At 39.5% G+C, this 14,570-nt stretch overlaps 1 protein-coding gene across 1 annotated transcript in view; it reads left to right on the top strand.

Annotated features, from left to right (window-relative positions):
- Positions 1 to 5,622: 5,622 nt before the first annotated feature.
- LOC140163638 (serine/threonine-protein kinase TBK1-like) overlaps positions 5,623 to 14,570 on the top strand; it is a 41,093-nt gene continuing 32,145 nt past the window's right edge. The window contains exon 1 of the mRNA XM_072186952.1: positions 5,623 to 6,136. The gene's annotated coding sequence lies outside the window, so the exon portion shown is untranslated. The remainder of the gene's footprint in view (positions 6,137 to 14,570) is intronic.

Genomic DNA, 14,570 nt, shown 5'->3' with positions numbered 1-14,570 from the left:
CCTAATCCTAATCCTAACCCTAACCTAACCCTAATCCCAACCTTAACCCTAACATACCCTTAACAGGCAAACCCTAATCCTATATCAACTTCCTAACCTTAGTCCAATTCCTAATCATATAGCCTTGGAAGGGGGTGCTCCTTTTGGAATGGATAATAAATTGGACATTCAAAATCATACTTGTTACACAAAGTGAATTTAATTTCAAGTTTAAAATATATCTGGACTTAGTAAAGTCCAAAATGAAAATAATCTCTGTTGTAATATGTAATCTGACAAGCAAAATGGATAGCAATTATCCATGCTGGTCAGCACTGGGATGGATAAGAGCTATCCATTATTTTCCCATTTCACTTGTATGCATGGATAACTGCTATCCAAGCCTTGGGCCAAACACATGTAAACTGAGAGGCAAAATGGATAGCAATTATCCATGCTGGTCACTCAGCACTATGGATAAGAGCTATCCAATGTCCATTTCACTAGGGCTATCCATGCATGCATTGGTCAAACATGGATAACTGCTATCCAAGCCTTGAGCCATACACCTTACTGAACATTAAATTCTTTCAAATTGGACTTTATTTTGTCCACTATATATTTCAAACTTCAAATAATTTTACTTTGTGTAGCAAATATGATTTTGAATTTCCAATTCATTATCCAAATAAATACAATGTTTTAGGACAGACTTGTTGCAGTCTAAAAAGTTTTTTTTATTGAATTATCAGTATTGTAACATGGTAGACTTGGAACAAATCTTAATTAATTTTTATTCTAAGAAAAAACATAGATAGCATTAAAATGAGCAGAAATTTGCATAATTTTGGCTAAATTTGGATTGGTAATGATTAGTAATATTAAATCCTACAATTGTATCACAGATGGCAGATATCAAAAATTGTTTAAATGATTTTAATTAGCATTTTATAGAGAAAAACTGGCATCATTTTCAGTGATGTGCGCCCTGATAATAATTTGCTGATGCGATATCTGGCGATTTGCACGATGGTCGAATTCAGCACCTTTGAAGAGCTAGCGTTTGAACTTGAAAATCACTGTACTGTGAAAGCCGAATAGATTTCATGATGGAATTTGAATGTCTGTGATACTAGTGATGTGAGTAATTATGATTGTGTGTGTGTGGGGGGGGACATAGACCTGTATGTTCCGTAAGCTTATAGATTTCATGCACGTGAAAATGCAATGCTGTTGATAATGCACTTGTCAATAGAAACCCTGACCCTGTGATACTAGTGATGTGAGTAATTATGATTGTGTGTGTGCTGGGGGTACATAGGCCTGTATATTCAGTATTTAAGCTTATAGATTTCATGCACGTTAAAATGCAAGGCTGTTGATAATGCACTTGTCAATTGAAACCCTGACCCTGTGATACTAGTGATGTGAGTAATTATGATTGTGGGGGGGTGCATAGGCCCGTATGTTCAGTAGTTAAGCTTATAGATTTCATGCACGTGAAAATGAAGACTGTTGACAATGCACTTGTCAATTGAAACCCTGAGTCCCTGACCCCCTCCAACCCCTGCCTGCAGTGCAGATCAGTACCCGGAACAAATAGCCGGGCAGTTTATTATAACAGACGGGCATTGACACAAAATTTGTCCCTGTAGGGCCGGCCATGTGTTGTTTCCCGTCGGTCCGGGACTTGGCGGGGAGTTTTAACATTTTTGAAATTTAGCCCTGGTATAAGTCCCAGCCACCCATCCCCTGGTACCCTGGCCATAAGGGGGGGGCTGAAATTCACAGCTGCATATAGCCATATCTTTGATAACATGGACAAGTATAGTGATGATGTACATTATACAAATGATGAGATATCCTCTGAATAGGCACAATTTCACGGCTTTACCAGACGCGTAATGTTGCGAGTAAATTAAACGCCATTTTGTGCGTAGGAAGTTGCAATTAAAAAAACTGCGATAATTTAAAATGACTGCAATTTGCAATGAAAAGCAAACCACCAAAAATTTCTCATTTGTAGATGTACACACATTGGTATGCATATAGCCTCTGGCATTGGCCAATTTGTCCTTGTACTATAAAAAAGACCATGCACATTCTTCATATGAATCACAGGCCTATATTCACATAGCCATACATGTACCTGTACAGATGTACACACACCCACACAAACGACTGTATTTTATCCAAGGTAATTGCAGACCCTCCTACATACGGTACCCTATAACCCTAAACCCTAAACATGGGCCATAACACTAACCGTAATTCTAATCCTAACCCTAATCCTAACCCTAATCCTAATCCTAACCCTAACCTAACCCTAATCCCAACCTTAACCCTAACATACCCTTAACAGGCAAACCCTAATCCTATATCAACTTCCTAACCTTAGTCCAAATCCTAATCATATAGCCTTGGAAGGGGGGTGCTCCTTTTGGAATGGATAATAAATTGGACATTCAAAATCATACTTGTTACACAAAGTGAATTTAATTTCAAGTTTAAAATATATCTGGACTTAGTAAAGTCCAAAATGAAAATAATCTCTGTTGTAATATGTAATCTGACAAGCAAAATGGATAGCAATTATCCATGCTGGTCAGCACTGGGATGGATAAGAGCTATCCATTATTTTCCCATTTCACTTGTATGCATGGATAACTGCTATCCAAGCCTTGGGCCAAACACATGTAAACTGAGAGGCAAAATGGATAGCAATTATCCATGCTGGTCACTCAGCACTATGGATAAGAGCTATCCAATGTCCATTTCACTAGGGCTATCCATGCATGCATTGGTCAAACATGGATAACTGCTATCCAAGCCTTGAGCCATACACCTTACTGAACATTAAATTCTTTCAAATTGGACTTTATTTTGTCCACTATATATTTCAAACTTCAAATAATTTTACTTTGTGTAGCAAATATGATTTTGAATTTCAATTCATTATCCAAATAAATACAATGTTTTAGGACAGACTTGTTGCAGTCTAAAAAGTTTTTTTATTGAATTATCAGTATTGTAACATGGTAGACTTGGAACAAATCTTAATTAATTTTTATTCTAAGAAAAAACATAGATAGCATTAAAATGAGCAGAAATTTGCATAATTTTGGCTAAATTTGGATTGGTAATGATTAGTAATATTAAATCCTACAATTGTATCACAGATGGCAGATATCAAAAATTGTTTAAATGATTTTAATTAGCATTTTTATAGAGAAAAACTGGCATCATTTTCAGTGATGTGCGCCCTGATAATAATTTGCTGATGCGATATCTGGCGATTTGCACGATGGTCGAATTCAGCACCTTTGAAGAGCTAGCGTTTGAACTTGAAAATCACTGTACTGTGAAAGCCGAATAGATTTCATGATGGAATTTGAATGTCTGTGATACTAGTGATGTGAGTAATTATGATGTGTGTGTGTGTGGGGGGACATAGACCTGTATGTTCCGTAAGCTTATAGATTTCATGCACGTGAAAATGCAATGCTGTTGATAATGCACTTGTCAATAGAAACCCTGACCCTGTGATACTAGTGATGTGAGTAATTATGATTGTGTGTGTGTGCTGGGGGGTACATAGGCCTGTATATTCAGTATTTAAGCTTATAGATTTCATGCACGTTAAAATGCAAGGCTGTTGATAATGCACTTGTCAATTGAAACCCTGACCCTGTGATACTAGTGATGTGAGTAATTATGATTGTGGGGGGGTGCATAGGCCCGTATGTTCAGTAGTTAAGCTTATAGATTTCATGCACGTGAAAATGAAGACTGTTGACAATGCACTTGTCAATTGAAACCCTGAGTCCCTGACCCACTCCAACCCCTGCCTGCAGTGCAGATCAGTACCCGGAACAAATAGCCGGGCAGTTTATTATAACAGACGGGCATTGACACAAAATTTGTCCCTGTAGGGCCGGCCATGTGTTGTTTCCCGTCGGTCCGGGACTTGGCGGGGAGTTTTAACATTTTTGAAATTTAGCCCTGGTATAAGTCCCAGCCACCCATCCCCTGGTACCCTGGCCATAAGGGGGGGGGGGGGGCTGGAAATTCACAGCTGCATATAGCCATATCTTTGATAACATGGACAAGTATAGTGATGATGTACATTATACAAATGATGAGATATCCTCTGAATAGGCACAATTTCACGGCTTTACCAGACGCGTAATGTTGCGAGTAAATTAAACGCCATTTTGTGCGTAGGAAGTTGAAAATAAAAAAACTGCGATAATTTAAAATGACTGCAATTTGCAATGAAAAGCAAACCACCAAAAATTTCTCATTTGTAGATGTACACACATTGGTATGCATATAGCCTCTGGCATTGGCCAATTTGTCCTTGTACTATAAAAAAGACCATGCACATTCTTCATATGAATCACAGGCCTATATTCACATAGCCATACATGTACCTGTACAGATGTACACACACCCACACAAACAACTGTATTTTATCCAAGGTAATTGCAGACCCTCCTACATACGGTACCCTATAACCCTAAACCCTAAACATGGGCCATAACACTAACCGTAATTCTAATCCTAACCCTAATCCTAACCCTAATCCTAATCCTAACCCTAACCTAACCCTAATCCCAACCTTAACCCTAACATACCCTTAACAGGCAAACCCTAATCCTATATCAACTTCCTAACCTTAGTCCAAATCCTAATCATATAGCCTTGGAAGGGGGGTGCTCCTTTTGGAATGGATAATAAATTGGACATTCAAAATCATACTTGTTACACAAAGTGAATTTAATTTCAAGTTTAAAATATATCTGGACTTAGTAAAGTCCAAAATGAAAATAATCTCTGTTGAAGACAAAATGTGTAGGATGTTAAGAAATTTAAGAATGTTTAAGCCTACCGCGGCCCATCTCAAATCATGCACTTCCCCGTGCACTTCTCACTACCATGTCCATTTCATAGAGAGTATAAAAACCGGGGACCATCATGGCTTCCATGCACACAGTGTATTGCTCAATGATAACCTTTGAGTTGGAGCAAATTTCTCAAAATTGGTAGTGATTAATGTTACCAAACTTATGCCATGATGAAATATAATAATTTTTGAAGATAAAATGTGCTGACCGTAAAAGATTGAACAATGTTTAAGACTACCGCCATTCATTTGAAATAATGCACTTATTGTTCATCTCCTCTATGGAGATATTTTCCATGGCGGCCATCTATGATCATGCTTGCGGTTTCACCAAACAAACCATGGGTTTTGAGGTCTTATATTTTTTTGTTGTATGTCAACAAAATCGATTAAATTTTCAGGATGATCTTATTTTCATGTTGTTATAAGCAAATATAATGTGCCAGATAACGCTAGTTAATAAATACATTAAGAAAAAGTACCTTAAAATTACACTTTCTGTTAGTAATCCTTTTTGGACTTTAACTTTTTAACATGTTCTAGCAGCCCTATATAAAACCGTCACACTCAAAAGGCCATATCTCTGGAATGAAACGTCCGATTAAGATTATTTAAACGCCAAAATGTTTCTTTCATCAATTCCCAGCCAATAAGTTAGGTCTGAATCAATTTAAAAGTACTTCAATTTTTAGTGGACATGCCTAGTAATAGGTTCCGTCAGTTTTGATCCAAAATGATCACACTGGAGATCGATTAGTATTGTTTCTTGTACTATGTGTGCACGTGTGTGTAAAAGGTTCCGTCAGTTTTGACCCAAAATGATCACACTGGAGATCGCGGAATATACGAGGAGTGTTATAAGCTGCATTGAGTTTAAGTCGGAGGTCAAAGGTCTTGGAGCATTCAAATTTAACTTTCTGATTGGGCTTAAACTTGGTAGGTGGAATTCTTGATATGAGGGGAATGGGAAAAGATAAAATCATTCATTCATTCATTCAGTGGAAACGTGTGTCTTCACCACTGTCTATGCTTATACGTTGTACTACAGAAGATGATAAAAGCCCAGGTGGCTACGGTTTTTTCCCATTGCGTGATTTGTGTCAAAATGGCGGGGAAGCCCTGATTTCGCAATACTTGTTCACATATGCGTATGCTTTGTGTAATGATCGAATGCAAGATCGAACCTTACAAACACGATAAATGGCGCTTAGGTAATAACTGCATTTGGAATTTTAACAGTATACATTTTTGGTAAGTTGCTGATGTTTGTTTGTTTGCACTGCGTTTGTTGCTGCTTTCGTTATTGTTGCCCGTGGATTTACTGGATTATGTTCTATACATTTAGCTACATTTGGATGGAATTTTTGTGCAATTGCCTTTGTGTTCGACTGATTCAAAATGAAATAATGTTCTCGATTAGTATTGTTTCTTGAACGTCAGTCTCATCTGCCCTGTGAATAGTTATTTTACCGGCGCGAAGAATGCTCGGAAAATTGTTTACGATCTAGACACTTGAACTCTCATGTCCGACTTTTTTTCTTCTAATTTGGACGAATTGTTTTTTATAGTTCATTGCTCCTTTGCAAGAACACGGTAAACCACAGCAGACTAGATTGTAAATTTGACATTGTGGTATTATCAAACCTGATTTTATTTTACTTTGAAGATGTAACATTAATATGACGATAGACGAAGCGTGGAAGGGTTTTTCCTATGTCATCATCATATCACGCAATCATAAAATTCATTGCATGATTCAATTAAGGACGATAAGATCCTTCCATGAGATAATCATAATATATTGGCTGCATGATGTTTAATGATATTAAATTATGGATTTGTTAAACGCACACACGTTGAGCCAACCTTTACAAAATAATGAAAACTAATATTATGATATTAAGGGGTCTCAGTCATAGCGACCCTTTTCAGGTTAGTCCCTATTGAAAAGTAAACATTTACATACACCAACTATCATGTGTGATAAATTCCATGGGTCAGTTACATGTCATAGATGTGCTTTTGTTTAGATATTTATGGCAAATAAATGAATTCCACATTTTTCATCAAAGAGGAATGTCAGAAATAATCTCTGTTGGATATTTGTTATACATACATTGACAACAAATAATTTTTCGTATGATGTTAGTGCTAGCGAGTGTCATGATACACACCGACATCGCCTGGTTAATAATTACATTGTACAGCAGAGACACTAAGATCAATACCCGGGATCGATACACGTGAATATGCTATGCACGATTTGATATTCAGACGACAAATCTTTGTATACCGGGGTAGAAAATGATGAATATCTCCCGTAATTTTTTTTATTCTAAAGAAGCTATAATTTTTGCTTGCACTTGAATATAAGATTGTGTTGAAAGGATATGATAGTCGTTAGCTTACGTATTGAGAAAGAACCGTGCGTATTGAGCTCAAAAACCGACAAAAATTCTGATTTTATATGTGCTGAACTATAGTGCAGCGTAGGCCACTCGTGGAGGCAGTCTAAAAGCAGATGACCTCATGGCGTATACCATGCTCACTCACACACACAGAGGTCAGTCACCAGGCTATTGTCAATAGCCTTAGTCGGATGTCCCTCGGCCCATTATACGTCTCAATACTATTAAACAGGTCGGAACAAAATGGCCATGCGTGGCTGTGGATTCAACATACCATGGAGATTTCTGCCATGAAGATATTGGGGCGATGACACTGTGTGATATCCGAACTCTTTCGCAGTTCTGGAAGTCTTATTTCATTCTAAAAGGTGCAGCCTTCGAGACGGATTTCCCCATACGAAGAAACCAGGGAAACAGTCCTATAAGAATCACAAAATGCGAAAGTGCAAACCCATGCCAGAAGAGACCAATTCAATGATTTATAGACCAGTAATATTTATCATTTTAAATAGCATACGCCTTGGGATGGGATGGGTGTAATAGCCAGCGTAGAGTAGTTGCGGGAATAGTTGCAGCCGGACAATAACACTCATCATACCACAACATATTACTGCGATCTGGATGCGCCGAAGCTGTCTAACTTAAGTATCAGGCAAACCATACAGCAAGTTGTTGCAACAATCTAGTCTCATCCTTCGGTCCAATTGTTTGACCCGGTGACACTCCATATTGAAACGGATGTCAAGTTTGCCAACAGAAACAGCTTGATAACGCTCCCTCAAGTATGACTCCCATCCACTTAAAAAGGGCCGGCAACTCCATAACGCCATCAATGATCCAGTCTTAGTCAATGCTATCAAATGCTGCGAACAAGTACAAGTCGGGCATCACGTTTGATCTCTTATAATATATCATCGATCAAACGCAATGAAAGCTATGTACGGGAGTCAATGCTGTCTCGGTAGAATGGTGTTTCCTGTAGGCTGACTGGATGTTGTTCTTGAGGTACATACACCTATAATCCTGCAGTTGGACTGACAGCGCACGCTCGCTAATGAAGTGTAGATTTGACACCGACATGGTGATGTACCCTGAATAAATTAACTTATCATATACATTTAAAATTATAATGATGAGAGATGGGAATCCCCTCTCATGAAATCAATTAATTTACAATAACAAAGTCAGTCAGATCTATATTTGATCTACTGACAATCCCAAGATGAACGATGAACTCATGATGTAGTTCAGTGATAATGACGTCATTTGGAGAATCTCAGAAAAGGGCAGTGTTGCAGTGTATAAAAGTAATAGTAATGTCTGTAAGTAGGCACGGTAATTTGGGTTGTTTAATATAAATTATAATGAATTCTTGAAAACTTGGGAAAGTTCTTATTGGTTCTTGGCCGTGTGATATGACACGATATAACTCGGGCTCGTACTCGCTATTTCAACCAATCGGAGGCGCATATACAACAACGGGATTCTAAGCCCTAGGTAAAACCCCGGGGTAAAACATGATTTCGGGGCAGATTTTATGGAAGTGTTGTGATGTGCACTTTAATGTGATTATTGCGATGCGATTTAAAAAGTACTTGTGAACCAGTCATTTTTGCGTAGCCAATAATGTGCTACTAATCCAGCAATAACGAAGAAACTTCAGAGTACGCCAAAGTGCGCAGTTTTTCCCAAAAGGGGATATACTATTCTCTTAATGAAAGTGGAACAGTGTGGATGAATCCTGAAAAAAGAAAATGACGAAAGCAGCACCGTTGTGGAAATTGTCATCTGTGCTAGGATTTTGTACGCAAATGATTTCGCAATTCTTTTGGGTATATATTTATTATTATATAAAGATATGAAATATTTAAGTTGCCCATTACAGTGGCGTAGCGTGACTGCGTGGGGGGGGGGCACAAACCTTTTTCAGCAATTTTACTATGGGATTTTGTAAATTTTCAAAACGATTGGGGCACGTCCCCCTATGACGCTACGCCACTGCAATCATACTATACTTTCCATTAAATAATTAATTTGTTGTGAATCATAATCAATGTGTTTGTTGTTTATATTTGCGTTATCGTGGTTAAGAGATGATTTAGCCCCCGAATCGACCAATTCAGCATCGATATTGCGCCCTTTCAAAGCGATGAAAGTCAAAATTTTCGTGCAGATTTCAGCACAAATAGTCATCTCAAAGATCAATTTAAGACCGAAATTCAACTTCATTATAACCAAAATTAATTAGTAGTATTTGTGCAATTTATACTAGGGGTATTATGTATCCTTAGACCCGGGCTCCACAACCCCTAGCTACGCCCGGTATTTCCTACCCGTAACATCATAGTTCTTAAGCAGTTCATGGTCGAGATTATCTTTCCTGAAGATGGAATTTACAATGGCAGACTTCAGAAACGCGCAGTGCTATCTCTCTATCTCTATTAGCCTCTATAGTCAGCGTGAGCAATAAATCCAGAGGACACATCCACGTTAAGTATTATTTTGATGTTTCGTCCCCCACTTCCTACAACAAATCTATACCCTCTGATCGCGATGAGGTTTCTTTGAATTGAAGGTTTTTCGTTTGGCTTCAACTGGGACTTCAATTTGCTCTTAGACACCCCTCCGTATGGATGAAAAAAATAGCAGTTTTTGCTTTGGTTTTGGACACCCGCGCACCAGGGACAAATGAGGAATGTAAATAAGAATAATTTACTTGGTTGGCAATTTTCATTTTTCTTGCCCAAATATTAGGAAATATTATCTACTTGGTCAGTAGCTGTATTTTTCACGGCATCCAGACCCGTAGCTAGCTAGAATAGATTTTCCAAAACAGAGATCTTTTTGTAAACCCTTCAAAGCCTTTAGTCCCCATAAAACGGACCTTTGATGTTTCAAAAGAAAATGGAAATAGTGTTATTTTTTATTGACACCTAAGAACAATAATATAGTTTTAGGCACCACATCTGTTTTATTTTATTTTATTTTATTTTATTTTACAAATTCGGCTAGAAATACATCACAAATCAAAGTAAAATTACGCAATACATACAAAAGGAAACAAAAGTAAAAAATAGACCCAATGGGCTAGCCAGGAAGAGTCAGAGGATCAAGACACTGTCACCAAAAGGTGTGACTCCTCCAACCCATTGGGGCAATTACATAAAAAGACTATTGCACTGTTTAAACACATTGTGTGTACATCCACATCACAAGGATGCACCTGCCAGCCACCACACGTGTCTCCCCACCCACCAGCCAGGAACAAAAACCAGACCCATGCCACGTGGAGGCCACTCCAAATCATCCCCAAGCCACATTGCCTACATGAAGGAATACAGAAAACATTCCCAAACCAGGCAACCCGGGGACGACCCCAGGCGACCGGGACCCGGGACGAGTCCGGCATCCGCCCAAGGCTAACAAATGAAGAGAGACACATGCAGCAGCCGACAAGCCCACCCTCCCGATATGGATGTACACATTAATACATTATTACAAATGGAAATCTGCTCAGTGACCCCTACCTATCAGACACATGGATTTCCCCCCCCCCCCCCCCTCCTCCCCGGCCCACCTGAACCCAACCAACCCACCCAGCAACACCCCACTCCCACCCACCAGACCAACACAGGCCATGAAGACGGATAAAGTAGGTCACTGAGCAGAAAACCGAGACAACAAAATTTAAGAGTCCTGCTCTTCAGTACTATTATTTACTAAATAAGTTTTTAAATGTTTTTTAAAAGACTTTGTGCCCATGTACAAGATAAAATGATCCTTAACAGAATTTGGCAAACCAGCCCACAGGCGAGGGAAATTTACAGCAATGGTAAATTTGAAACTGTCAGTTTTGGGTGTGATATTATGATTAAAAACTAAGTTTTCTGAGTGACGTGTATTTACAGACCAATTGCTGAAACCAAAATTGTTACAATTTAATATACAAGTACAGGCAAAACATATAGACAAATATTTCCTTCTGTTGTTAAGATCCATGATGTTGAGTTGTTTGAGACGCTCCCCATATGATTGATCCCCCCGCCGTTGACCCAATATGAACCTGGTGGCACGACGCTGAATAGTTTCCAGGGTGCTAATGTGATTTTTGCTAATGTGATTTTTGATCCTATAGCACTAACGTTGCCCCGATAGGTGCCGATGGCTCTTTCTAGCGTTGGTCCTATAACGCTATCGGTGCCCCGATAGGTACCGATGGCTCTTTCTATCGTACCGATGGCTCTTTCTAGCGTTGGTCCTATAACGCTATCGGTGCCCCGATAGGTACCGATGGCTCTTTCTATCGTACCGATGGCTCTTTCTAGCGTTGGTCCTATAACGCTATCGGTGCCCCGATAGGTACCGATGGCTCTTTCTATCGTACCGATGGCTCTTTCTAGCGTTGGTCCTATAACGCTATCAGTGCCCCTATAGATACCGATGGCTCTTTCTATCGTACCGATGGCTCTTTCTAGCGTTGGTCCTATAACGCTATCGGTGCCCCGATAGGTACCGATGGCGCTTTCTATCGTACCGATGGCTCTTTCTAGCGTTGGTCCTATAACGCTATCGGTGCCCCGATAGGTACCGATGGCGCTTTCTATTGTACCGATGGCTCTTTCTAGCGTTGGTCCTATAACGCTATCGGTGCCCCTATAGGTACCGATGGCTCTTTCTATTGTACCGATGGCTCTTTCTAGCGTTGGTCCAATAACGCTATCGGTGCCCCTATAGGTACCGATGGCTCTTTCTATCGTACCGATGGCTCTTTCTAGCGTTGGTCCTATAACGCTATCGGTGCCCCGATAGGTACCGATGGCGCTTTCTATTGTACCGATGGCTCTTTCTAGCGTTGGTCCTATAACGCTATCGGTGCCCCGATAGGTGCCGATGGCTCTTTCTATCGTACCGATGGCTCTTTCTAGCGTTGGTCCTATAACGCTATCGGTGCCCCTATAGGTACCGATGGCTCTTTCTATCGTACCGATGGCTCTTTCTAGCGTTGGTCCTATAACGCTATCGGTGCCCCGATAGGTGCCGATGGCTCTTTCTATCGTACCGATGGCTCTTTCTAGCGTTGGTCCTATAACGCTATCGGTGCCCCGATAGGTGCCGATGGCTCTTTCTATTGTACCGATGGCTCTTTCTAGCGTTGGTCCTATAACGCTATCGGTGCCCCTATAGATACCGATGGCTCTTTCTATCGTACCGATGGCTCTTTCTAGCGTTGGTCCTATAACGCTATCAGTGCCTCTATAGGTGCCGATAGCTCTTTCTATTGTACCGATGGCTCTTTCTAGCGTTGGTCCTATAACGCTATCGGTGCCCCTATAGATACCGATGGCTCTTTCTATCGTACCGATGGCTCTTTCTAGCGTTGGTCCTATAACGCTATCGGTGCCCTGATAGGTACCGATGGCTCTTTCTATCGTACCGATGGCTCTTTCTAGCGTTGGTCCTATAACGCTATCAGTGCCTCTATAGGTGCCGATGGCTCTTTCTATCGCACCGATGGCTCTTTCTAGCGTTGGTCCTATAACGCTATCGGTGCCCCTATAGATACCGATGGCTCTTTCTATCGTACCGGTGGCTCTTTCTAGCGTTGGTCCTATAACGCTATCGGTGCCCCTATAGATACCGATGGCTCTTTCTATCGTACCGGTGGCTCTTTCTAGCGTTGGTCCTATAACGCTATCGGTGCCCCGATAGGTACCGATGGCTCTTTCTATTGTACCGATGGCTCTTTCTAGCGTTGGTCCTATAACGCTATCGGTGCCCCTATAGGTACCAATGGCTCTTTCTATCGCACACTGACCAATTCAGCAATGCTATCGTTTTTTTATTTAATTGAAAGCGATAACCCTATGCAAATGTTAATTATTACGCTTGATAGAATGCATTATATCTTAAAGATATGATAGAAAGAGTCATCGGTACCTAACTGGGCACCGATAGTGCTATAGAACCAAATTTGATGTGGTGCCTTAGGGCTATTTAAAAGCAATGATTGAGCACTCACACTTTACACATTTCACGATAAGCACTCATGGTGCAATTTATTGGTTTATAAGTAGGCCTAAATAAGTAAAAATATAGACCAATACTTCTTAGTTCTACTCGGGCCAAATAATAATTCATGCTTTTGACGAAGTTCAACTGCTTAAATTATAGATTCATTGATAACAAAAAATGCCATTTTTGAAGGGAAACTCATCCCGCCGACCCCGTCATTACCGATATTGTATCAAACAAATGTTGTCACCACAATCCACACTTATTCTAGGTTACACAAAACAACTTTCCAGTTTGTACATTATTTCTACTTTATAGGTTCATTGATAACAAAACATTGCCATTTTTGAAGGGAAACTCCGCCATTACCGAAATTGTATCAAACAAAATGTTGTCACCACAATCCACACTTATTCTATATATACAAATCTACTTTCCAGTTTGTACATTATTTTTGCTTTGTACATTAATAAACCATGAACAGGAAGTCTGAACAGGTAACAGTAACATTTCTTGACAATTATTTTTTGCTCAGATAGCGAGACAAATTTGTTCCCCTAAAACTACCCATACTGCAGTTACTGTCCGTTTTCCTATACATAATACACAGTGCTCTTTCCCATTGACGCGTGACCTCTACAAATAGCCTACGTAAAAAGTATGGGGATATGCCTAGTTAACGTCGCTGTGTGAAAAATAACCGGCCAATATTAAAAGTACTCTTCTAAAGTTCTAGAAAATATAGTTTTGTAACATGTCCTAAATTTTTAGCTAATTTAGATGTTTGGAAATATTCGCACTTTGGTGTTTTAGTTAATGTTATAGGTTATAGTACATTGCCTAGTTAACGTCGCTGTGTGAAAAATAACCGGCCAATATTAAAAGTACTCTTCTAAAATTCTAGACAATATAGTTTTGTAACATGTCCTAAATTTTTAGCTAATTTAGATGTTTGGAAATATTCGCACTTTGGTGTTTTAGGAAGGATATGTAAACGACAGATAACACCAAAAAATATGAAGAAATTATTTCCAAACCGTGTTAAGTCTGCAAACCACCATGTTTCTCATTTTCAAGAACGCTGGTTAACAATAAGCACGTATTGTCTCATTTCGTAAACAAAGCCCACACACAATTGTTCTCTAGCGCTCGCTTTATAATCGTTCAACCAACTGAAAGGATAATCCCAGCGCATTGCTCCATTGTACGTGTAAAAGCAGAAACATATGATGTGTGTATTTAACCAGAGAAGATATGATTTAATC

The sequence above is a fragment of the Amphiura filiformis genome, chromosome 11 (assembly GCF_039555335.1).
Source record: "Amphiura filiformis chromosome 11, Afil_fr2py, whole genome shotgun sequence".
Lineage (NCBI taxonomy): Eukaryota > Metazoa > Echinodermata > Ophiuroidea > Amphilepidida > Amphiuridae > Amphiura > Amphiura filiformis.
Note: the sequence above shows the minus strand (reverse complement) of the source record. Positions and strands in the feature narration are given on the sequence as shown.